Raw genomic sequence first — 12,378 nt, 5'->3', positions numbered from 1 at the left:
CACAAGGTCAGGAGTTCAAGACCAGCCTGGCCAAGATGGTGAAACCCTATCTCTACTGAAAATACAAAAATTAGCCAGGCATGGTGGCAGGCGCTTGCAATCCCGGGTACTCAGGAGTATGAGGCAGAGAATTGCTTGAACCCGGGGGACGGAGGTTGCAATGAGCTGAGATCACACCACTGCCCTCCAGCATGGGTGACAGAATGAGACTCAGTCTCAAAAAAAAAAAAAAAAAAACCCAAGTTTCTGAAGTAGAAGATTAGAATCTTTTATATTGGTTCTAAGTAATTTCATTACCCAATCTGAGAGACGCTAAGAGGAGAAAAGGTATAGAATTGAACAGTCCTGGATGCATATGCTAGCTGTCGCTTGATTAGCTGTAGGGCAAGTCACTTTACCTCTCAAACCAGTTTCCTTATCAGTAAAATGAAGATTATAAAGTCTATCTCCTGGGTTATTGTGAGGATTAAGGTAACATTCTAGGACAGTTTGATATATAGGGAAACTAAGTCTATCCATTTGACTATAGCCTTTTTTAGTCCGCTGGAATCAAGGTTGCTGTTTCTGTGCTACCTGCCACCCAACATGCCCATTAGAAGTGGTAAGAGTGATGGAATGTCTTGTTTAATTGCCTTCTTGAAGCAAGGATCCTGAGCAAGGGGAATAAAGAAGGGGTTTGCATCTGAATACCTACAGAAGCCTTGTGGACAAGCAACAGAGACTAGACCATCATTCTGCTCAATCCCAAGTGGATTTAAGCATTTTTCTGGAAACAGCCAGGCCAAAGTTACTGTATGTCAACAACATACAGAACTCTAGTAGATATTTGTTGACCTATATATGTGGCTAGATACTGTGCTCAGTCCTGGGGTTTTAAATAGTGATTAAGCCTGCTTTGAGATTAGAGTCCTAAAGTGCATAACAGATCTTACTTAGTATGATGTTACTGTCATAAAAGTGTAAGATCTGGCCGGGCACAGTGGCTAACACCTGTAATCCCAGCACTTTGGGAGGCCGAGGCAGGTGGATCACGAGGTCAGGAGATCGAGACTATCCTGGCCAACATGGCGAAACCCCGTCTCTACTAAAAATACAAAAAAATTAGCTGGGCGTGGTGGCACACACCTGTAGTCCCAGCTACTTGTGAGGCTAAGGCAGGAGAATTGCTTGAACCCAGGAGGCAGAGACTGCAGTAAGCCAAGATCGCGCCACTGCACTACAGCATGGGCAACAATGCGAGACTCCATCTCAAAAAAATGTAAGATCCGTAAGAGTAAAATGTTTTTTGTTTTGTTTAGTTTACCTTTGTTTACTACTCCCCACACTAGAACACCACTCGCACATGGTAGGAGCATGACTGAACGTTTTATGAACTTGGGAAAACATTCCTTTTTAAGATCATAATATTTATCTTGATCCTAGTTTTTTTTTCTTCAATCCTACAACAAAAGATCCTAGTTCTTTTTGTCTCTTGAGTTTCTAAAAATTTAAATATAGTTACCCCTTTTTTGCCACTTTTTTTTTTTCTGGCAACAAAGCAACTTTGAAAAGGCATAAAACTGCCTATAATCTTAGAACTTCAGCAGGCCGAGGAAGGAGGATCGCTGGAGCCCAGGAGTTCAAGACCAACCTGGGCAACACAGTGAGACCCTGTCTCAAAAAAAAAAAAAAGGAAAAGATACAAAACCACTTTAAGTTAGGTAATTATGAATAGTACAACATTAATCAGCAAGATTACCTAAGAATGAACAGCATCGACCTGACCCCTTCAGAATATTAGTTTTTCATCTTTTTTTTTTTCCTTTTTTTTGAGACGGAGTTTCACTCTTATTACCCAGGCTAGAGTGCAATGGCGCAATCTCGGCTCATCACAACCTCATCCTCCCAAGTAGCTGGGGCTACAGGCGCGTGCCACCACGACCAGCTAATTTTTTTGTATTTTTAGTAGAGACGGGGTTTCACCATGTTGACCAGTATGGTCTCGATCTCTTGATCTCGTGATCCACCCGCGTCGGCCTCCCAAAGTGCTGGGATTATAGGCGTGAGCCACCGCGCCCGGCCAGTTTTTCATCTTGAACCTGGAACCAGCATAAACAGCAAATGAGTACCTGCGCACTAGCTTGTTTTCTGGGAGCCACTAGGACACCTTTAATAAAAATCACCTAAGAGAAAATGAGGCACTGTCACACTTTGCTACCCTTATGGTTCATTCATGCAGAGGAATCAATTTATTCACTGGGATCCACTTGGTAGCTCACAGACCAGTGTGAATGTCAGGAATCGGCATGCTGTGGTTGAAGGGCTTAATGTTTAAGCCAATCACTGTCTTCCAGTGAAGAGTGCACGCTATAATAGAAATCTTTCAGCAATGTCATCTTCACCTCAGTGAGCTCCTTCACATCTGGATAAAAATTTATTGAACAATAGTAGGGCTTCGGTTTCAACTTTTGAAAAATGTTGCCACCTCAAAGCCCATGGACTCAATACCTGCTAAAGTCAAATAGGAAAATGAAAGAGGATTTTTTTTCCTCAAACAAATTCAAACCCACCATTGTCTGATTCAAAAGGAAAGACCACAATTGTGTGGACATTTTACTATTTCCATCATTAGAACCCTGACCACTTGGCCACACACTCGTTTGTATAATTTTACATTTCCAGAAGCCCACACTACAGATATTCAACAGGACCTCGGCAACATGACATGAGTAAGTAATGAAGTACATTTTTTTAAATAAGTTTTTGCAAGTTGAAATATGTATACACATGCACAATTATATGTGAAGCTCATAGCAGTACTATTCACAATAGCCACAAGGTGGGAACAGTACAAAGGTGCATCAACTGATAAATGGATAAACAAAACATGGCTTACCTATACAATGGAATATTATTCACCCATAAAAAGGAAGTCCTGATACATGCTGCAACATAAATGAGCCTTGAAAACATCTTAAGTGAAAGAAACCAGACACAAAAGACCACAGATATGGTTCCATCTATATGCAAAATCCAAAATAAACATAAGGACATAAAAGGGCAGCAAAGTGTGACAGTGCCTCCTTGCAAATCCAGGAGACAAATTAGTAGTTGCCAGGAGCTGAAGTGAAGGGAAAAGGGGAATGACTGCTAATGGGTACAGAGTTTCTTCTGGGGATGTTGAAAATGTTCTGAAATTAGTAGTATTGGTTGTGCAATTCTATGAATACACTAAAACCTCTGAATTTTACACTTCAATTAAAGCGTGAACTTTATGGAAATGAATTATTTCTCAATATTGTTTTTTAAATTTTATTAGTATTTGTGGGTACATAAGTATACATATTTATGGCTTACATGAGATATTTTGATATAGTTGTGCAATGCATCATAATCATGTCAGGGTAAATGGTGTATTCATCACAGCAAGCATTTATCATTTATTTGTGTTACAAACCAATCCAGTGATATTCTTCACTATTTTTTAATGTACAATTATTGATTATAGTCACCCTGTTGTGCTACCAAATACTAGGTCTTATTTATTCTATTTTTTGTGGCCATTAACCATCCCCACTTACCCCCACACTCCCTCCACTACCCTTCCGAGCCTCTGGTAGCCATCTTTCTACTCTGTATCTCCATAAGTTCAATTGTTTTAATTTTTAGCTCCCACAAGTAAAAACATGCAAAGCTTATCTTTCTTTGCCTGGCTTATAAATTTGCTTAACATAATGACCTCCAGTTTTATCTGTGTTGTTGCAAATGACAGGATCTTCTATTTATGGCTGAATAGTACTCCACTGTGTATAAGTACCATATTTATTTATTTGTTTCTTTGTTTATTTATTTAAGACAGAGTCTCACTCTGTCGCCCAGCTAGAGTGCCATGATGAGATCTTGGCTCACTGTCACCACCGCCTCCCAGGTTCAAGCTATTCTCCTGCCTCAGCCTCCTGAGTAGCTGGGACTACACATGTGCGCCACCATGCCCAGCCGATTTTGTTTTTTTTTTTGTTTTGTTTTGTTTTTTTTTTTTGAGACAGAGTCTTGCTCTGTCGCCCAGGCTAGAGTGCAATGGCGCAATCTCGGCTCACCGCAACCTCCACCTCCTGGGTTCAAGTGATTCTCCTGCCTCAGCCTCCCTAGTAGCTGGGATTAAAGGCATGAACCACCACGCCAGGCTAATTTTGTATTTTTAGTAGAGACAGGGTTTCTCCATGTTGGTCAGGCTGGTTTCAAACTCCCGACCTCAGGTGATCCACCCATCTCAGCCTCCCAAAGTTCTGGGATTACAGGCATGAGCCACCGCACCCAGCCTGATTTTGGTATTTTTAGTAGAGATGGGGTTTCACCAAGTTGGCCAGGATGGTCTTGATCTCCTGACCTCGTGATCTGCCCGCCTTGGCCTCCCAAAGTACTGGGATTACAGGCGTGAGCCACCACACCCAGCCATAAGTACCACATTTCCTTTATCCATTTATCTGTTAATGAACACTTAGGTTGCTTCCAAATCTTGGCTATTTTGAATGGTACTGCTATAAATATGGGAGTGCAGGTATCTCTTCGATATAATGATTTTCTTTCTTGTGAGTATGTACCTAGGAATGGTATTGCTATGTTGTATGGTAGTTCTATTTTTAGTTTTTTTTTGTTTGAGAAGATTCCAAACTGTCTGCATAGCAGTTGTACTAATTTACATTCCCATCAACATTGTATGAGATTTCTTTCTTCTCCACATACTCACCAGCATTTGTCATTGCCTGTCTTTTGAATAAAAGCCATTTTAACCGGGGTGAGGTGATATCTCATAGCTTTGATTTGCATTTCTTTGATCATTGTGATGTCGAGCACCTTTTCATATATCTGTTCACCATTTGTATGTCTTCTTTCAAGAAATGTCTTCAGATATTTTGCCCATTTTTAAATCAGATTATTAGATTTTTTCCTATAGAGTTGTTTGAATTCCTTATATATTCCGGTTTTTTCTTTCTTTTTTTATGTTTTTTTTTCTTTTTGGACAGAGTCTTCACTCCGTTGCCTAAGCTAGAGTGCAGTAGCATGATCTCAGCTCACTGCAACCTCTGCCTCCCAGGTTCATCAGCCTCCCGAGTAGCTGCAATTACAGGCGTGCGCCACCACAGCCGGCTAATTTTTGTATATTCAATAGAGATGAGGTTTTGCATGTTGGCCAGGCTAGTCTCAAACCCCTGACCTCAAGTGATCCACCCATCTTGGACTCCCAAAATGCTGGGATTAGAGGGATGAGCCACTGCGCCCAGCCTATATTCTGGTTTTTAATCCCTTGTCAGATGAGTAATTTGCGAATATTTTCTCTCATTTTGTAGGTTGTCTCTTTATTGATTTTATCTTTTGCTGTGGAGAAGCTTTTTAATTTGATGTGATCCCATTTGTCCATTTTCACTTTGGTTACCTGTGCTTGTGAGGTATTACTCAGAGATCTTTGCCCAATCCAATACACTAGTTTCTCTAATGTTTGCTTTTTTTTTTTAGACAGAGTCTCATTCTGTTTCCCAGGCTGGAGTGCAGTGGTGCAATCATGGCTCACTTCAACCTCTGCCTCCTGGGCTCAAGTGATCCTCCCACCTCAGCCCCCCAAGTAGTTGAGCCTACAGGCACGCACCACCATACTCAGCCAGTGTTTTATAGTTTTCACTGCAGAGATCTTTCACTTCTTTGGTAAATTAACTCCTAGGTATTTAATTGTATTCATAGCTATTGTTAATGGGATTACTTTCTTGAATTCTTTTTCAGTTTGTTCACTGTTGCCATATAGAAATGCTACTGATATTTGTATGTTGATTTTGTATCCTGCAATTTTACTGAATTTATCAGTCTAATAGTTTTCTTATGGAGTCTTTAAGTTTTTCCAAATATAATATCCTATCTTGTTGCCAATTACTGCAAATAAAAAAAAAATCATATCATCTGCAAACAAGGATAATTTGACTTCTTCCTTTCCAGTTTGGATTCCTTCACATCTTGATTGCTCTAGGTAGGACTTCTGTATCTTTGTTGAGTAACAGTGGTGAAAGTGGACATCCTTGTCATGTTCCAGATCTTAAAGGAAAGGCTTTCGGTTTTTCCCATTCAGTATGGTACTAGCTATGGGTCTGTCATACCTGACTCTTACTGTGTTCAGGTATGTCCCTTCTTTTTTTTTTTTTTTTTTTTTTTTGAGACGGAGTTTCGCTCTTGTTACCCAGGCTGGAGTGCAATGGCGCCATCTGGGCTCACCGCAACCTCCGCCTCCTGGGTTCAGGCAATTCTCCTACCTCAGCCTCCTGAGTAGCTGGGATTACAGGCATGCGCCACCATGCCCGGCTAATTTTTTGTATTTTTAGTAGAGACGGGGTTTCACCACGTTGACCAGGATGGTCTCGATCTCTTGACCTCGTGATCCACCTGCCTCGGCCTCCCAAAGTGCTGGGATTACAGGCGTGAGCCACCGCGCCCGGCTCAGGTATGTCCCTTCTATAGTCAGTTTTTTGAGAGTTTTTATCATGAAGTGATGTTGAACTTTATCACATGCTTTTTCAGCATCAATTGAAATGATCGTATGGTATTTGTCCTTTAATCTATCGATATGATGTATCACATTGATTGATTTTCATATGTTGAAACTTTTTGCATTCCTAGGACAACAAATCCCACTTGGTCATGATGAATAATCTTTTTAAAGTGTTGTTGAATTCAGTTTGCTAGTATTTTGTTGAGAATTTTTACATCAATATTTATCAGTGATATTGGCCTATCGTTTTCTTCTCTTTTTTTTTTTTCCTGAGACGGAGTTTTGCTCTTGTTACCCAGGCTGGAGTGCAATGGTGCAATCTCGGCTCACCGCAACCTCCGCCTCCTGGGTTCAGGCAATTCTCCTGCCTCAGCCTCCTGAGTAGCTGGGATTACAGGCACACACCACCATGCCCAACTAATTTTTTGTATTTTTAGTAGAGACGGGGTTTCACCATGTTGACGAGGATGGTCTCAATCTCTTGACCTCATGATCCACCCGCCTTGGCCTCCCAAAGTGCTGGGATTACAGGCATGAACCACTGTGCCCGGCCCCGTTTTCTTTTTTTTGATGTGTCTTTGTTTGGTTTTGGTATCAGGGTAATACTGACTGCATAGAATAAATTTAGAAGAATTCCCTCCTCCTCTGTTTTTCAGAATAGTTTGACTAGGACTGGTATTAGTTCTTTTTAAATATTTTAGTAGAATTTAGCTGTGAAGCCTTCCAGTCCTGGGCTTTTCTTTGCTGGAAGCCTTTTTATGTCTTCAATCTCATTACTTATTATTGGTCCATTCAGGTTTTGGATTTCTTCATGGTTCAATCTTGGTAGGTTATATGCATCTAGGAATTTATCTATTTCTTCTAGATTTTCCAATTTATTGGCATATAGTTGCTCATCCTAGCCACTAATGATCCTTTGAATTTTTGCAGTATCAATTGTACTGTCTCCTTTTCATCTCTGTTTTTATTTAGCTGTCTTCTCTCTTTTTTTCTTAGTTAGCCTGGCTAAAGTTTTGTCCTCCTCTTTTCAAAAAAGCAACTTTTGTTTTGTTGATATTTTGTACTGTTTTGTTCATTTCAATTTCATTTATCTCTAACTTTGCATTTGGTTTGCTCTTGCTTTTCCAGTTCTTTAACATGCATCATTAGGTTATTTATTTGAAGTTTTTTTATTATTTTTTTTATTTTTTTATTTTTTGAGAAGGAGTTTCGCTCTTGTTGCCCTGGCTGGAGTGCAATGGCACGATCTCGGCTCACCGCATCCTCCACCTCCTGGTTTCAAGCAATTCTCCTGCCTCAGCCTCCTGAGTAGCTGGGACTACAGGCGTGTGCCACCATGCCCAGCTAATTTTTGTATTTTTAGTAGAGAAAGGGTTTCACCATGTTGACCAGGATGGTCTCGATCTTTTGACCACATGATCCACCCGCCTCGGCCTCCCAAAGTGCTGGAATTACAGGCGTGAGCCACCGCGCCCGGCCTTTGAAATGTTTTATAAAATTGCAATTGGAATGAAGCAGCTCCTAAAGTCGTCAGTGTCCAGAGGAGGAAAAATTGAGCACAGGAGCAAACTACTGTTTTACTCAACTCCTTCCAATGCTCAGCTGAAGAAGTTCTCACTTAAAAGAGCTGCTGAAAGCAGGCACAGTGGCTCATGCGTGTAATCCCAGCACTTTGGGAGGCCGAGGTGGGTGGATCACTCGAGGTCAGGAGTTTGAAACCAGCCTGGCCAACAAAGTGAAACCCCTTCTCTACTAAAAATAAAAAAATAGCTGGGTATGGTGGCAGGCACCTGTAATCCCAGCTACCCAGGAGGCTGAGGCAGGAGAATGACTTGAGCCCAGGAGGTGGAGATTGCAGTGAACTGAGATCGCACCACTGCATGCCAGCCTGGGGAACAGAGTGAGATACTGTCTCAAAAAAAAAATAAAATAAAACAGAACAAACCAAAACAGCTGTTGAAGTCTTTTCTATTTTAGAAAGGTTGTATGAATTAGTTTTTCTACATATTAACTACAATTTATGGTAACTTGTGAAATGTTTTTCCTTTTTTAAATGCAAGAGTCTATCATATCTACTCACAAAGCAACAGGCACTGCTAGGGTTCTTAGGCTAAGATCTGCCACCCCAGCAGTCTGCATGACCCTTAAGCAGGTGTGAAGAGGACCAAGTTCACCTGTCAGCAGCACCATGGAATCCGACTATCCAGCCTTTCTGCTATTAATTACCATAGATATGGCCCTTTTCCTGATATTCTATTCCCACTGGAGGCTTTTTATTAAGACCTTGTTCCTGTGAACACATTTGGGGCACAACATATTGTCTTCAAGGTGCGGGGGTGGAAAACTGGAGGCAGGAAGCAAGATAAACGCACTCACTCTCCCTTCTTCCTTTTCTTTTCTGGAACCCAGGCTTGACTGGCATGAAACTGCAGGTGCACCCAACCATCTGTGTCTGCAGGGAGACTTTTCCCATGCACCACGCACCACCTGACACCACTGGCTTCTTGTGGAGATTCCACTGCCTCTGGTGTCCTTGCCCTGGCTGAAATTCTCACCCAGGAGGCCAGCACAGCCTCTGGGGCAGAAGTTGTCACCACAACTGTATTAAGGAGAGCAGTGGGCCCTTCCAGAGCAGGCAACCGCTCTGCAGGGGGAAGGGCCACTTGAGGAGTCTATGTCCCAGAACTCTGCAGGCACACTTTCCATTTTTCCACCTTTAATTTATTTCACAATGATTTCTGGATTTTGGCCTCTTCTGCTGTGCTAGGGAAATCCTTTTGGTTTGGGTAAGCAAAGGCACACAGGCGCTTATATGCATCCAGGTTCTGGCCTCTGGTGCTCAGCTTTAATTGCTGAACCAGGCCCACACAATGTCCCGGTGAATCAGATTAACAGGTGGCAGTTTAGAGGGTAAGGGAGAGATTGGTATCTTCTCCTGAGGTCTGGGGTTATCATAGTCTGCCTTCTTCTTAGGGCACAGCACTTCGTCACTTTTGACAGATACTTTCCCTTTGGTTCCCCACTTCGCTGATGTTCCCGGCAAAGCAATTGTGTTTGGTTGATTAGAAGCCTGCTGATCCTCTTCCCTCACCTTCTCTGTGGAGGTCTACTGGAATAATTTTTTTCTCCCAGTCCTTCATTCTTGACCCCTTCCAAATAAATTATTTTCTAACACTGTTGACAGAGTGACACTATGAAAACTTTACATCCTTTCAGTGGTTTATCGCTCTTAGAATAAAAATAATTGTCTTTGGCTGGGCGCAGTGGCTCACACCTGTAATCCCAGCACTTTGGGAGGCCAAGGCATGTGGATCACAAGGTTAGGCATTCGAGACCAGCCTGACCAACATGGTGAAACCCCATCGCTACTAAAAATACAAAAATTAGCCGGGTGTGGTGGCAGTTACCTGTAATCCCAGCTACTAGGGGGGCTGAGGCAGGAGAATTACTTGAACTCGGAGGCAGAGGTTGCAGTGAGCCCAGATCGCACCATTGCATTCCAGCCTGGGCGACAGAGTGTGACTCCTTCTCAACAAAAAAACAAAACAACAACAAAAATTAGCTGGGCATGGTGGTGCGTGCCTGTAATCCCAGCTAATCGAATAGGCTGAGTCAGGAGAATCCCTCGAACCCAGAAGGCAGAGGTTGCAGTGAGCCGAGATCGGCCACTGCACTCCAGCGTGGGTGACAGAGGGAAACTCGTCTCATTAAAAAAAAAAAATGTTTAGGCCAGGTGTGGTGGCTTACAGTTGTAATCCCAGCACTTTGGGAGGCCAAAGCGGGCAGATCACGAGGTCAGGGGTTCGAAAACAGCCTGATCAACAAGGTAAAACCGCATCTCTACCAAAAATACAAAAAAACTAGTCAGGTGGTCTAAGCTAAAACTAGTCGGTAATCCTAGCTACTGAGGAGGCTGGGGCAGGAGAACTGCTTGAACCCGGGAGGCAAAGGTTGCAGTCAGCCGAGATCACGCCACTGCACTCTAGCCTGGAAGATGGAGCAAGACTCCGTCTCTAAAATAAAGAAAAAAAATGTAATCTAATTTTTTTTTTTTAACACGGGGTTTCACCATGTTGGCCAGGATGGTCTCAATCTCCTGACCTCGTGATCCACCCGCCTCGGCCTCCCAAAGTGTTGGTATTACAGGTGTGAGCCACCGTGCCTGGCAAAAGTTTTTATTTTATTTTATTTTTTTTCTTTTTTGAGACAGAGTCTCATTTTGTTGCCCAGGCTGGAGTGCAGAGGCATGAACATGGCTCACTGCATCCGCGACCTCCTGGACACAATCAATTCTCCCTCCCAAGTAGCCTTCCAAGTAGCTGGGACTACAGGCGTGTACCATCACACCCAACTAACTTTTGTATTTTTTGTTTTTTGGTGTTTTTTTGAGATGGAGTCTCACTCTGTCACCCAGGCTGGAGTGCAGTGGCACCATCTCAGCTCACTGTAACCTCCACCTTCCAGGTTCAAGCAATTATCTTGCCTCAGCCTCCCAAGTAGCTGTGATTACAGACATGCACCACCACACCCGGCTAACTTTTGCATTTTTAGTTGAGACAGAGTCTCACCGTGTTGTCCAGGCTGGTCTCAAACTCCTGATCTCAGGGGATCTGCCTGCCTCAGCCTCCCAAAGTGCTGGGATTACAAACGTGAACCATTGCGCCCAGCCCTTATTTTTTGATACAGGCACTTATAGCTATAAACTTCCCTCTTAGTATTACTTTCACGGTATCCTATAGGTTTTAGTATGTCATATTTCCATTATCATTTGTTTTAAGAAATTTTTCTTTTCTTTTCTTCTTGAGATGGAGTTTTGCTCGTTGCCCAGGCTGGAGCGCAATGGCGCTTCTGAGCAGCTGTGATTACAGGTGCGTGCCACCACGCCTGGCTAATTTTTAATAGAGACAGGGTTTCTTCATATTGGTCAGGCTGGTCTCAAACTCCCAACCTCAGGTGATCCATCACCTCGGCCTCTCAAAGTGCTGGGGTTACGGGCACGAGAAACCACGCCGTTGGAAATTTTTCAATTTTCTTCTTAATTTCTTCCTTGACCCACTGGTTATGCAGGAGCATATTGTTTAATTTTCTTATGTTTGCATAGTTTCCAAAATTCTTCTTATTGATTTTGTTTTATCCTTTTGTGATCAGGGGAGATGATTGATACTATTTCATTTAAAAAATCAACTTTTTTTAATGCTTTAAGATGTGTTTTGTCAGATAAACCTACAGAATGGGAGAAAATGTTTGCAAACTATGTATCCAACAAAGGTCTAGTATCCAGAACCTATAAAGAACTGAAACAAATTTACAAGCAAAAACCAAACAACCCCATCAAAAAGTGGGCAAAAAATTGGGGCAACATGGTGAAACCCCATCTCTACAAAAAATGCCCAAAAAAATTAGCTGGGCATGATGGCACACACCTGTAGTCCCTAAGTAGTCCTCTACTCGGGAGGCTGAGGTGGGAGGATCACTTGAGCCCAGGAAGCTGAGACTGTGGTGAGCTGAGATTGCACCACTGCACTCCAGCCTAAGAGACAGTGAGATCCTGTCTCAGAAAAAAGGGCAAAAGATGCAAACACACACTTTTCAAAAAAAGACATATGCATGGCCAATCAAGCATATGAAAAAATGCACAACATCACTAGTCATTAGAGAAATGCAAATCAAAACCTCAATAAGATACCCTCTCACACCAGTCAGAATGGTCACTGTTAAAAAGTCAAAAAATAACATGCTGGCAAGACTGTGGAGAAAAGGGAACACTTATACACTGCTGGTGGGAATGAAAATTAGTTCAGCCATTGTGGAAAGCAGTTTGGTAATTTCTCAAACAACTTAAAATGGAATTGCCATTCTACCTAGCA

At 42.3% G+C, this 12,378-nt stretch overlaps 1 pseudogene; it reads right to left on the bottom strand.

Annotated features, from left to right (window-relative positions):
• Positions 1–8,764: 8,764 nt before the first annotated feature.
• On the bottom strand, positions 8,765–11,584 carry LOC105718878 (developmental pluripotency-associated protein 4-like; annotated as a pseudogene).
• Positions 11,585–12,378: the final 794 nt, after the last annotated feature.

This window comes from Aotus nancymaae, unplaced genomic scaffold (assembly GCF_030222135.1).
Source record: "Aotus nancymaae isolate 86718 unplaced genomic scaffold, 86718_ANA_hifiasm-v0.15.2.pri h1tg000010l, whole genome shotgun sequence".
In the NCBI taxonomy this organism is placed as follows: domain Eukaryota; kingdom Metazoa; phylum Chordata; class Mammalia; order Primates; family Aotidae; genus Aotus; species Aotus nancymaae.
Note: the sequence above shows the minus strand (reverse complement) of the source record. Positions and strands in the feature narration are given on the sequence as shown.